The following is a 13,128-nucleotide window of genomic DNA, read 5'->3' on the forward strand; positions in this document are numbered from 1 at the left end:
CTGTCTTCGAGGAGGGGCGAACTTGAGTCCAACTTTCATACGCACTCGTTGTGCGGTCTCTTAAATGCTCGTAGTTGGGTAGGATTATGCAAATTTGTTGTTCATTTTTCGCTGCTGTAAAATAAATGCAGTGCTCCATTGTGCAACAGCGCCTCGTTTTGCATCCTTTTCTTTCACAAGAGTTAAACGATAAGGGTTCCAGGCCATGCTTCGTAGATTATGTTTCAATCTTGAAAAATGATTACAAGCTTGCTGTCCGTATTACTCTGCACGACGTTAATTCATTCATGATTGTGTAATGCCTTTTTAAATGTCCTTCGTAGAGTTTGTTGTGTTTTGTCTAAAGCCAACCCAGGATTTGGAGTTTTGAAATTGCTAGTCGTTTTGAAATTTACCAACAACTTTAATTTTTCGTTAATTCTTTTTGTTCTTTGTATAAACCACAATTCGTTTCGATCATTCAATGCCCTTTTTTATGTCAATTGTAGTTGTATCCGGTTTAATAATAAACTTTATCTACACATATTAAACACAAGAAATGCGCTTGATTAGCAAAATTTTCCTCAGCGCTCGTGGGATACTCCATGGCCATCCCCAATGCTTAACAATGTTATCGAACAACGAGGAAATGGCTTATCTTGCGTACAGTGCTGTTAAAGAAGCTGTTATTTCAAGTTATTTCATCGCCAGAATCTACCCAATGCAGATTTTTATAGCACACAGCACCACCAAACACAATGGTGGGTGATTGTACTTGTTCACTAGTTTTCGGTCACAAACTGAAACCTCTTTGTTTGTAGGTTCTTGGAGGCCTTGCTTGGCTTTGTTTGCTGGAAGGCGATTGTTTTCGATTGAATTAATCTGATTACATACAGTTAAAGCAGCACAATGTTCGGCAGGGCTGTGCATAACGAGTTGGTTTGCGCTGTTTCTAAAACTAGACAGTATAAAAAACTCTCTTTTGACCTCAAGCGGATAGCAAAATGAGGGAAATTGTATTGAAAGCAAACCAAACTTTTCGGTAGCTTTATGTTTTCATTGTCCTGTTCGTTAATACATCCAATTTTGGTGTATACCTCGAGGATGTTGCATGTGGTTAAACTTTACGCTAAGAACAATGATCAAGTTATTACTTTATTTTGCTTGTTTAGTTATGCAAATATTGTGGTAACTATTTTATGTGCTTTGACATTGGAATTTCAACTGTTACCAGGAATATTATTTCAACATACAATATTTCCATGAATTTTTGTAACATTAATTGTTCCTTTTTTAAGTTTTGGTTACACAACAATCAATGAAATTCATATGGAAAAATAGCGGGCAAGTCCAATTGTGAAGTTTGATAATCAAGATAAACTCATGTTGAGAAGAAAAAGAATCAAAATCATTCATAACTTCTTATCCGCCCAATTCTGTGGTACCACCATAGTTTACGAATGGTTCAAGAAAAAAAATTGTCGTATTCCGTTGAACTTGAGTGTCTTCCGCAATCTCTATATCTTTCATTGGGTTTTTTTTTCACCAGAACCCATACCGATACCTTCAAATACTGCTTTGCATGCCTCTAGTGGTCGAAACGATTTTCTAGCGTGACGTAAAAATTTTATCCCTGAGTGAACTTGTCCTGGCCGCGACGGGGAAACTTTACCTCACTGGCTCAACTTCACTCAATCTCCCGCCCATAGAAGCATCCCCAGTCTTGTCCACCGTAAAAGCGATATGGCATCACCCCGGCTATCCAATCCGGTTCTGTGTCTCGGTTCCATATTTGACACTTTTTTAGTGCTTCACTTCCACTAGTTGCCGTCAGTGTGAGTGGCAAAACTTTCCGTAAAGCAGAAGAGAGTAACACTTATTGGCCATATTTTCACCCTACTGCTACTTGCCTTGGGGCTTGGCACCGGGAAGCTGCTTCCGGCTGTCGCAGTCGGTAACGGAAGTAGTTTTATCAGATAGAACTTCCCATTGGGATGGCTTGTTCAGCAGTCTGTGCAGAGTGAGTAGCAGTCCATCGGTGGTGCTGGGTACGCTCAACGCACGAACGCGGAGATTGATACGAAGTTTTGAGACAGTCTTCCTTTTGGCGCCATTTGCCAGTTGTTGGTGCGGTGGTAACACTTGCTCTGCGGGAACAAATTGTAAAACTTTTCACACTCAATTTCCGCCCGATGGTCGATGCCTTACCAACGCTCTTCACGTCCATCGTTCGTTGGTGAGGCTGTTAAATGCCGTGTTCGTTACCAACCACAAAAACCGCTCCACGTCAGTACTTCAAGTGCCGGAGACGTGTGAAGCTGTAAATTAGAAGATGACGCACAACAGCCACTAACGCAAGAGGAAATATGCTAAACTCTCATTAGTAAAGGTCCTGCTCTGCCCTCTCGTTTATATTCCGAGCAAGGAAGTATCATAAACCATGCTGCAACGCTTGAAGTAAACGAAGATGAACCAAAAGTTTCGCATTTATTCATCAACGTTCAGCTCTCCTACGTCAGTTTGCATGCATCCTATTACCAAGAAGGAGGGACTTGATGTTGTTGAAATTTTAGAACCGCAAGCCCTACGATTACCATCGTCCAATAACACATGTTCTGGGAGATGTTGAAATTTTATTTCTTTTTAAATTCAGTTCCTAGATCTTAAAAAACATAATCAACACTTCGGCTTCATGTTCTTCAAAGAAGAATTCGAACTAAGACCAAAAGGTTTTTTTGTTTTGTTTTTATGGTTTTGTTTTTTGGAGAAACTTTCGATTGGGTTTTTTGAGCTTTTCGTCGAACTTCAGACCAAACTAGTACTTAATTCGTAATGAAAATGAGAATTCATATTGCTGCTAATTATTTCCTGGCTACATAACTTTCTTCGAATGTTTAATTTCAAATGTTCATAGCTAATTTTTCTTATTATTGGCTTCAGCATTATTCGGTGAAATATCATTTCTGAAATATTTGCCTCGTACTGCATTTAGCCTGCGAAACAGTTGTATGCTGTTCCACAATAAAAACTACTTCCCGTACAACACCTTTTCAAGAGTTTCCTTCTTTTGGTCCATCAAACCGTACGGAAGGCTTTGTATGAAATCCTCCCGTACCACCGTTTTGAAACGTCAATCAATGCCCTATTTCGGCCACCGGTTGACTTGTCTGTCACTCATGTTCAGTCCAGAGGCAAACATTGTAGAATGCTTGAAGTCGCCAACAGCATCACTGTATCCGTGTCAGGCTTTTAACACCAATGCCGGAACGAGCAAATATATGGTGGCGCCTGAAGGCAACGGAAGGCAAGGTACAATATTTCATGTCACAGCCAATCGAATGGAAGGAAAAGTGCAGCATCGAAATTGAAGGTCTTCGACATCAGTCACAAGCGCCAGTGGAGGACGAAAAAAGCGAATCATTCCTGAAAGCCTCTTGAAAACATCATTTTGTGAAATTTTGAAGAATTTCTTCGGGCGCTTCGAAGCTTCCAAACGAACGAAGCCAATCTATCTCCATCAGTGCGCCGTGATAGCCCACCGGTTGCCTTCTTGGGAACGTTCATGGCACGCCTGCCATTATTAAGCAAGATCGAAAAACCGGTAACCCAACAAGAAGCGTTCGAGGCTGTTTCATTTTTTTGTGTCCCATTTTAACTTCAACAAACCATCGGTGTGTACCAGTCGGGCTTCGGTTGCTTTCATGTCGGTCCGTTCTGCTTCGGGGTTCAGCTAATAAGTCACGTTTTGGGGGCGTGATTTATCATCGTACGAATGTGAAATTTCATTAAAGAGTGAAGCACCGAAAATTTCACAACAAACGAACACCGGTACGATGGCTAACCATACCGTGCCAGCCTTCTGAATGTCGCCTTCGATTAGGTGTACATTGTCCCAAACCGTACTGGTCTGAGGAGTTGGGGGCCGTGTATAACCCTTGCTCAGCATCTGAACAGAACAAAACCAGCTGGGCAAAAAATCATCGATATCAAAGTTGTATCACAAAGTCGCTCCTCCCACCTCAGCGTTTCTTCCGCTCTCCCTCTTTGCTTTAAAGGACAATAGAAAGCAGCGATTGCCTTGCATCGTCAATGAACCGAGCCCAACTGCTGCAGGAATGAGATCCCCGATCAATGGACCATCGTCAAAGTGCAAACCGTGTACATTGCAACTGTATCGCGGACAGCATTGGAAATAGGGGGTTTTTTCTCCTCTTCTTTCACATTAAATGCATCGTTCATTCGATAGAAACTTATGCCTATTATTCGAGAGACATTCAATACTGATTGCACGATTCAATTTTCTCTCGCACTTCTAATTTGAGTGCAGCTTTGATTGGAAATACCGTGAGCTTCTTTGTGCCACCGAAAAAAGTACTGGCCGGGCCTTTGTGGTTGTAAAACTCGGCACGGCGAGGAATCATGGGCCGCTGTTTTGGTATGCAACAATTGTATCGTGTTACAGCGTGCAACTCGTTCCACCAATTCGATTTGTTTGTGATGTTTTTCATTTCCCTCACAAATGGAGATGTTTCCACAAGCTCGGAGCTAATTGAATTTTGCAACGGTAAGTTTCACTCCGTGGAAATTCTGGTAAACTGTACGCCTTACGACGATTCCCACCAATGAGGCGGACTGTCAAGCGTGCTTCATTGTGGTACACGGCGGAAATGTTCTCCGGGTGCATTAGCTTTTGCAACAGTTGCACATACCTTACCGCAGGCAATGGTATCGCTGTGGTTTGTGTTACCACTTTGCTGTCATTGTTTAACAATATTTAGTTAAGCTCACCATGCTCTGCAACTCTATTTAACAAAGTAAACTTTCATCCACCAGCAGGAGTCGCGCTATGCACCGGCCGGAAGATGATGTTTGCTATAGCAAGCAGTTCGTTGATTTTAGCCTTTCCAAAAGGTATACTTTACCGCAGTGCATCCCTTAAGGATTGAGTGCAATTGAAATAATAACACCGCGCTGATGCCAACACGGCCGTGGTGAGCATTTGCAAGCTTTTGGTTTCCCTGTGGTTATTTGTCGTGAGCTTATGAAAGTTTGTTCAGTATGCTTTGCTGACTGTGGTCCACCGAGAATGTATCCAACGATCAATGAGCCACCGTTACGTTGATCCCAAGAAAAAAAAAAAGTTTTTGCCACTTCTAAATTTAAGGTTCTATTTTATCTTAACAATTCTATACCGTCCGGCAGTTCTAGGTGTTTGCAACGACGTGGCAATATGGCCAACTCTAATCCATTCAACACACCATCGTGATGGTCGTTACAATCTCACTAGTGAACCGCTTTAAATAATCCCCGTATTCAAAGCTCTCGCCTAGCAAAGCCATCCTGCTTATAGCCTCCAAAATAACGCGCCAAGCTGACCATCGGACTATCCCCATCGATAGTCGGACCACGTCCGCAAAGACCAACTTCATCGGGACGAATTGGACGTTCCAACTTCGATTTGGACGGTACACTTCCCCCACTGGACCTTACCGCATCCAGCTCGATGACGATAAATTGCTGCAAATTAATATGCTTCCTCCATAGGGTTTCAATTCTGAACCAATTTACATTTCCATTAGCAAGTCCAACTTGTCCACAGCACACTTCTACCCGAGGCTCGTTAGTTTCCTTTTGCGGCACGTCCACCATTCTTGAGCGATTGCAAATGCGATGCCAAAACCCTGATAGAGAGGGACCAAAGTGAGCGATTTACCTATACGGTTCCGGAAAAACAACCACTACTACAAGGTGTTTACGTAGAGGAAGAATAAAAAATTGTTTACCTTGGAAAAGTTGCGATATGGAAGAACTCGCACCATTCGAAAAGGTGCACTAAATCTCGGGACGTATTTCCATAGCGCCTGGCCGGGCTCCAGGTCATTCTGATGCTTAAACCGGCAACTATTCGCCTGGCAAAGCGTTAAGTGGGTAGTCGATCGGTTTAATGGTTTGTCATAAATTTTAAGCTAAAACTTCCTGTGCGCTAAGCCCCCGGTCCCCGGCAGTTGGACGCTCGCTGGGCAAACCAACCGACCGAATTAAGGGCTAACGGTTTGTGGTAGGAACTCGATATTTCTCGCAAAAGATATCAGTACCGGTATTGCCAGCTACCCCTTACAGGATGGTATCATTATGGGTTACATAAAATTAACACTTTGTATGAGAAATGACACTAATGGAATCGATGGTGTTATACGGGACACAGGGATGTTGCAAGCTTCGTTTTTTGGTCATGTTTTTAGGTATGTTAAGCTTTCATGTCTCTCTCTTTCTCGCTCTATGTCTCTCCTACGCTCTCTTTCGATCAAAGTACACCTCGCTTATGAATATTTCATTAGTCGGAATTGGAGAAAAACTTTCCTCGTTCACAGTTTGATGTTGATTTTTTTTACCATCTCTTCATTGTAACTAAAAAGTTATAACTACCTGTAACTATCGCTTTTTTGGGGGTTTCTAACACTTTCCTACCGACTGATGCGGCGGTGTCTTTATATGGCAGCAAATAATCTTTTCCCTGCCAACATCACCATCAGGCGGCAATAAATTATTTCCATCCAGCAGCAACAATACGCCGCGAACGAACGAATCTGAGACGAGTGAATAAATAAAACAGATACCTTTTTTTCATGTGGCCAGAAACAACAGCACAGCCATAAGCAGCAGAGGCATAAATATAAACCACCGCTACCACATCAATGGTGTGTGACAGTAGCGAAAAATTTTTGGCCTGCCAAATCGCGCACCACATGAAAGGTAATAAATTATCGTTAGCGTGTTGGTGTGATATTGATCCCGGTGGAGAATCCGTTTCCCGTGGTCTGCTGGTAGAAGAAAAGCAAAGCAAAACCACCCCGCGGAGTAGGCAGCGGGAGAAAATGAAGAAAAAGACTTTCCCCGCTGTTGTCTATTTATGTTGGAAGCTTTCCTGTTGTGGGGATTTTCTTCCAAAATGCAAAGACATCGATGAAGTGGTCGGAGTGTATATAAAGCTGTTCCCTGAATCCCTGCTGAAAAAAAAACCTTGCGAGCTTGCATGGTAATATTTCTTCGACGTTCTAGCATTGTGTTTGTTTTTTTTCGATTAGCGATCATTTTCTTTTTGCTCTTCAAAGCTTAAAAGAAACGAGCTTCAGCTAGAATTCGTACGCGTTAAAGCAAAGCACAGTGCATATAGGCTTTGTCAGCGGCAGTTTCGGAAGGAGTGTGAGGAGTGACAAAATGCGTTCGCGGTTGTTTGCCAAAAAACCTAACCACTACCAGCAGAAACCGCGAGCAGCCAATTCAATATCGAGAAAAGCGTCCATTTTTCATCCACCGAATTGTCGCGCGCGTTCCGACGTACGTGTGCTGCAGTTTTCGTGCTTTTTCTCTCTCTCTCTCTCTGCGGAGGCAAACTGTTTCGACCGGCCGTGTGTGCGCTTACGCCCGGGGTACCGCGTGTGTCTGTTTGTGGTACAATTTATGGCACCGGATTATGTTGCGCTGGTTGGTTCCACATTTCCCATGCTTACCGGTCATTGGCAAACATTGTGGCAGCGCATTGTGGCAGTTTGATGTTATTGATTCTGCACACTTGCTGTGCCAGCTGTATGAGTGTATCTGCGTGTCCCGATAGTTGAAAGTTTTCAGTTTTTTATCGTCTTCCGGCAAGCTTTGAGCGGGTTTTATACGGCAAACCATTGCCGTACGAAGTGGTGTAGCATTTCCGATTGTGCTTGGGAACGAATTGTTTCTATTCCTCTCTCTCTCGTGCGGTTTTGCAATAGTTTCTTAATTTTTCCTGTTCACCAATCGTTAAGGCACATGCTCGGAAGCAACCCAATACCGCTACCATAATTTATGAAGGGTAATTTAAAAGAAAACTGAGTGCACTACTACAAGGAAAGCGGAATATTCAACGTGATACAGAAAAATGTTCCATTTGGTGTGACGTTCGATTATTATTTCTAAAATAACTGAATTATTTTGGTAATTTTTAATTTAAAATCACTGTCCCTAGCCCATCGTTGTGCATTGTAATTGCATTTTTATAGCAAAATAATTCAACAGTCGACCACATTTTAACAAGAAATTATGTGACATTAACAAACGATATGGATCTTTAAACCATTTCACAAAGTACATTCCTATCGTATCGTACACGAGACGCGCGTTTCCATGTTTGTACAGCATAACTTACCATAAATGTTTTATTTAACCACCAATTCCAGTGACATAGATGACGCGATGTAGTTTTTATCGTACGTGCTGCATCTAAGTTTTATGTAAATGTTTTTGATTGTAACGACCAGCATAAAACACAATCTGTGTTCGCTTCTACATGGTAACAGACGACCCATACCAAACGTACTCCTTCGCGGCAGAGAGATAGAGAGTACGTAACGATTTCGAAAAGACCCATCCGGGACCATGTCTGGCGTTCGGTGGTTAGCTTACGCTGAAGTCTTAAGGCTGCTTGCCAGCATCTTTAGCCGTGCTCTACACTTGCTCTAGGGTCGGTGACTTCTTTGCGTCTCAAAGCTCTGTACCGCTTTTTCGCAGTAATTTCGTTTGAAAGAAACTCCACATGAAGAGCAAAACTGGAAACCGTTGTATAGCCACTTTTTTGTCGGTTCGTCTTGCGCTCCATTCGAACTACCAAGCGAAAGTGGCAACCGAGGTAATTCATGTGTTGGAATAGAAGTCGGAAGAGAACGGAAAAAAGGAAGGGCTATAAATTTTATAGCATCTCCAGCTAACAACAGCTTCGGTTAACCTCTTCCGGATGTGGCTTCTGTGGAGCGCGTACCGTTTGAAATATTTGGTCGGAAACTCAGCACGAATGGTACGAAGCGGTACCAAAACAAACGGTGGGTAGTTAAATGGCATGTGTACGGGAGGTGAAAATGCGGCACAATACCCAAACAGCGACAACAAAAAATCTCCATTGTGCACCAACGTACTAAGCAATCGTTCTTTTCCCAATCCATCGGTGTGTGCTAGTGGCCTGTCATGGGTGGAACTCCGATGATTATTCTCGTGTTTTTGTGTGTGTGTGGGCGTTTTATTTTTTGCCACTTCAAAACCCATAACTAACCTCCTAAGCTACTTCTCCAGGGATGTCCTGAACGACTCACTACTCCTTTACGTTTGTTTATATTTTTCATCTTCTCATGGACGCCCCCGAGAAAGGGAAAGGTTAGTTCCATTTTCCCAAGACTTTCTTCTATGGCACCCTCCCCGAGCGTGTATATGTGTGACGTTGTGGGAGTTAGGATCATCGTTATGGTCACAACGCAGTGCGTTTTATGCTCGGAATTCAAATGACACCACAGCGGGTCGAATCATTTGCATATCATCAAACCGGACGCTTCACGCACGGTCTCCTCCCGGGTTCGTGTTGTCGGATCTCCACTTGGCTAACGATGCAGATTGCTTAAAGTTTTATGCCTTCCACACACTGCAAAAGTTCCAACACGTGAGTTTAGCCTAGTATCCCTGCGGGCAGCGAAACGTATTGGAGTCTGCGCCAAGGGATGGCAATCCACATTGGCACATTGTAAATATTTATACTGCCTTCGGTCTGACATCCGACAACGACGTACGATAAATTGCGTGTGATACGTGCGTAATGTAGACTTCCTTCAAGCGGAATAGCAAGTCGAGTGCAACTTTCACCTCTCCGAGATATGTACACGGAGAAATAATGCTGTTGTTATTATTATTTTTTTTTGTAAAGTCCTGTCAACTCCGCATCTTATCGACACTTCATGCTTACACCGAATAAAAAAGATACTAAAAGTATCGCTTCGCCACACAACCGCTCTGTTGCGAATGGGATGATTGTTTTGAGCGAAAAATTAATTTCAGCAAGCAGCCGCTCCCCAAAGCACATTTGCGAGACCATACATATTAAGTGATTCATTTTCAACCGCCCGTTGGGTCAAAGTCTTTCTGGGCTTTGTGTGACGCAACAATATTCTAACCAGACTGCGCATAACCCAAGGGAGTGTGTGAGATAGGGAAAGATCCTCTCCTTTCGCACGTAATGTGTGGGTTTATTTTTTTCTTATTTCTTCTGGTTTGTTTTTTTTTCTTTTTGTTTACGAATATTTTAAACTCTTTTACGCTTTTACTGTACTGTTGCAAAGAGTTTTAGATGTAAAAAAGCAGTAAGTGGAAAATGGTAGAAGGCTACGGTTGGCTGCATTGCGTCGGCTAGGGAAAACGACAGGCTCTCACGCCGGTGGACCATACGCATACTCGTGTGCGTTATCATAAAACTTTGAAATGCGTTGCGTGTGATGAGAGGGAGGTGTGTTTTCATACGAAATCCTTCCCAACTTCTTAGAAACAACACACGGAACGGGGAGCGCAAAACCGTTAAAGTTGGTTTAAGAAGGAACAGTAAATTGTTGTGCACATTCCGTCCTTTTTTTTCTTTGTTTTTCGGGTGACTTGGTTATCTTTTCCATGTTTCTATAATGTTGTTACGTAACAAGCGTTCCTTTACCGAGACGAAGAATAAATTCTTTATTTGGGGGTGGCTCATTAAAATGTTGAAAGGGAAAGGCATAAAAGTTACTTCGCAGTTTTAGATCTTTCAACGCTAACTTACAGTCTGCACAAAGCTGATGGTGAAGTTAAATGTTGCTTATCTTAACATATTGCCACACAGGTTGATCAGCAATTATTAGGCATAATAAAAAGTACATAACGGTACAACAAAAAATGAACATTTTTATGGCTTAATTATTCTTGTCCAACGTGCTTACAATTAAAACAAGAAGCGGAGTCAAAGTAAGAAATTTGGAGCCATTTGTAGAGCTTTGCTAAAAAGAGTTAGTTGTGGATCGTAAATCCTTTCCATTTTATAAATCTTGTTCAAAATGAATTTGATTTTGTACAAAGTTTTCTCATTTGAAGCATTCATTATGAGCTGGCAAGGACCTGAGCAGGTCTATGATAAAATTGGGCATATTCGATTTACTTGCATTATTGACTTTATAAAATCAAAAATCAAAAAACTTTATCTCATAATTGGACATAATTCAGCAACGGCTGGAAAACCGTAGGAACATCTCCATATCAACCTGTACATGTTCCAGTTTAGCTTGAAAAGATTCCAAAAAAGACTGTAATTGTACCCCTAAACCGTCATACCATTGTAATAACTGTATTATTGGTTAATACATTGTTCCAAAAATTAACTACAGATTATACATTTAGTCAATTCAGCGCGTTAGCCCAACATCCTGGCTCAAGGTGAATATTTACGTTTGGCTTTGAAATGGAAACTATTTAACACTTTGCCACTTTCTATACCCGCATAGTGCACCAACACACTGGCAAACAAATTGTAAATGGGAACCATATGCACCCCGTAACCGATGTTTGATGATGTGCGGTTTTATGCGCTCGGGGACTGAGCGATTACCTTCCACCCCCTTCCTGTTAGATTCCACGAACGATTCGGGAAAGGGTAAAGACATTTATGAAGGAAAAACTTTGTTCCAGTGCGGCACTCGGCACTGACTTCTGCTGGTAGGGAACGATGTAGTGTGAATCGTTTTTCACATTCAACGCGCCCATATACACGTCTGTTTCGAGCTCATTTTGCTCTTCATCATCATCATCAACATCATCGTCGTCGTACCGTGGGCTGCATGTGACCATGCTGGCGCCCAACAACGTCGTACAGCGCTCCATCGAAGCCACTTTCCAGTCCATCATTTACATCCGGTGCCTGAAAATATCTGTGCGGTCGCTCAGTCACACAGTAAACTAGAACCGTCAAACTTCGGGGACTCAGCTCACAAATGTTAGACGCCGCAGGAATAGGTGCATAGTAATGTGCCGATTGCGAAACCGACCCGATTCGTAACGTTTTTGGTGAACGTTACCAGGTTACAACAGCACTTTCTCCCGCACAGGATTTGATGCCAGGATCGGTTTTGTAGTTCCGGTCGGTGGTTATTCGCTTCCGGTGAAAGGGGAATGGAAATGTGTCACCTCAAAACAAACGGACCACTGTTATTTGCTAACAATCATTCACAATCACTGATGCAACTGCATGCAGGCGCAGGCGGTGAACCGTGGCGAACCGTGCACGAATGGAGCGGTCCCCGTTCTCGTTTTTGCCCGGAAGGCTGGGCTGTGGATTGCCATTTCCTTCTCCGGTTCCCGGTTGCTATCAGTACCGGTATCCGGCAGAAACGGAGAGAGAGAGAGAGAACGTTGTAGCAATATGATAAGAAACAGAGCAAATGGTTAGCCTGGGCACACTTTGTTCTTGTGATGCAGGTCCGGGCTTTGATAACTTCTACCGGTGACCTCTCCGATGTTTGATTTTCAAAGTGCTGGGGCTCCATGAAACGCTTTTGCTATTAGTACACACGTGGCAACAGAGTATGTGTCCGTTCGTGTGCCATTGTTTTTATACGAATGTATACACAAACTGTGCACGAATTTCCTTGCTTTTCCACACACTTCCACGTTCACATGATCCATGGGTTTTTCGTCATTCGTTCGCCGCAAGTACTTTCATGTGCTCAGTGGCGCGTATTTCTCGCTTGCCTTTCCGTGTGCTGGTTTCTGGCGAAATGTATACAGTTAGCACAATTTAGTGGTTGCCGTAGTTAGCTGCGGTATGTACCTCCTGCACGTATCACCGCACAGCTACACCGAATGGTGTAGAACTGTCCAACCAATGCCTCCACCACAAAGTGTATTTCCGATCAAGCTAAAACCGAGCTTCCGTTTGACCGAAAACTCCATTCCGAGTGAATCGAACAAAATATGGTAAAAAAAAGTCAAACCTGTGGAGAGTCCTTTTGGGTGTTGGAGCGAGTGGCGCGCGAAATAGTATAATAGGCTGACTAAGAATCGAAGATCAAACACCATATACCACGTATGTGGTTCTGCTCTAAAATGTCCCATTTCCGATTTTTCACGATAAAAAGTGCCAATCATCGAATCGTGTTCGTTGCCCCGGGAAAGCGTATCTGGCTCCATTTCAGCTAACGATTCGAACGCTGTATACCGACATACATCCAATTATTGTACTTCAATCGCGTGCTTTTTGTTTCCTTTGTTTATAAGGAGATCGTACAAGAACCATTCTTTTTTACCAAGAATCAGAAGAAACGATATTGCATTATTGGGTTTGGG

At 42.8% G+C, this 13,128-nt stretch overlaps 1 protein-coding gene across 3 annotated transcripts in view; it reads left to right on the forward strand.

Annotated features, from left to right (window-relative positions):
- The window catches only part of LOC128710887 (neural-cadherin), a 188,891-nt gene that overhangs the window by 120,219 nt on the left and 55,544 nt on the right, over positions 1 to 13,128 (forward strand). The gene's annotated exons all lie outside the window — the stretch shown is intronic.

The sequence above is a fragment of the Anopheles marshallii genome, chromosome 3, assembly GCF_943734725.1.
Source record: "Anopheles marshallii chromosome 3, idAnoMarsDA_429_01, whole genome shotgun sequence".
Taxonomy (NCBI): domain Eukaryota; kingdom Metazoa; phylum Arthropoda; class Insecta; order Diptera; family Culicidae; genus Anopheles; species Anopheles marshallii.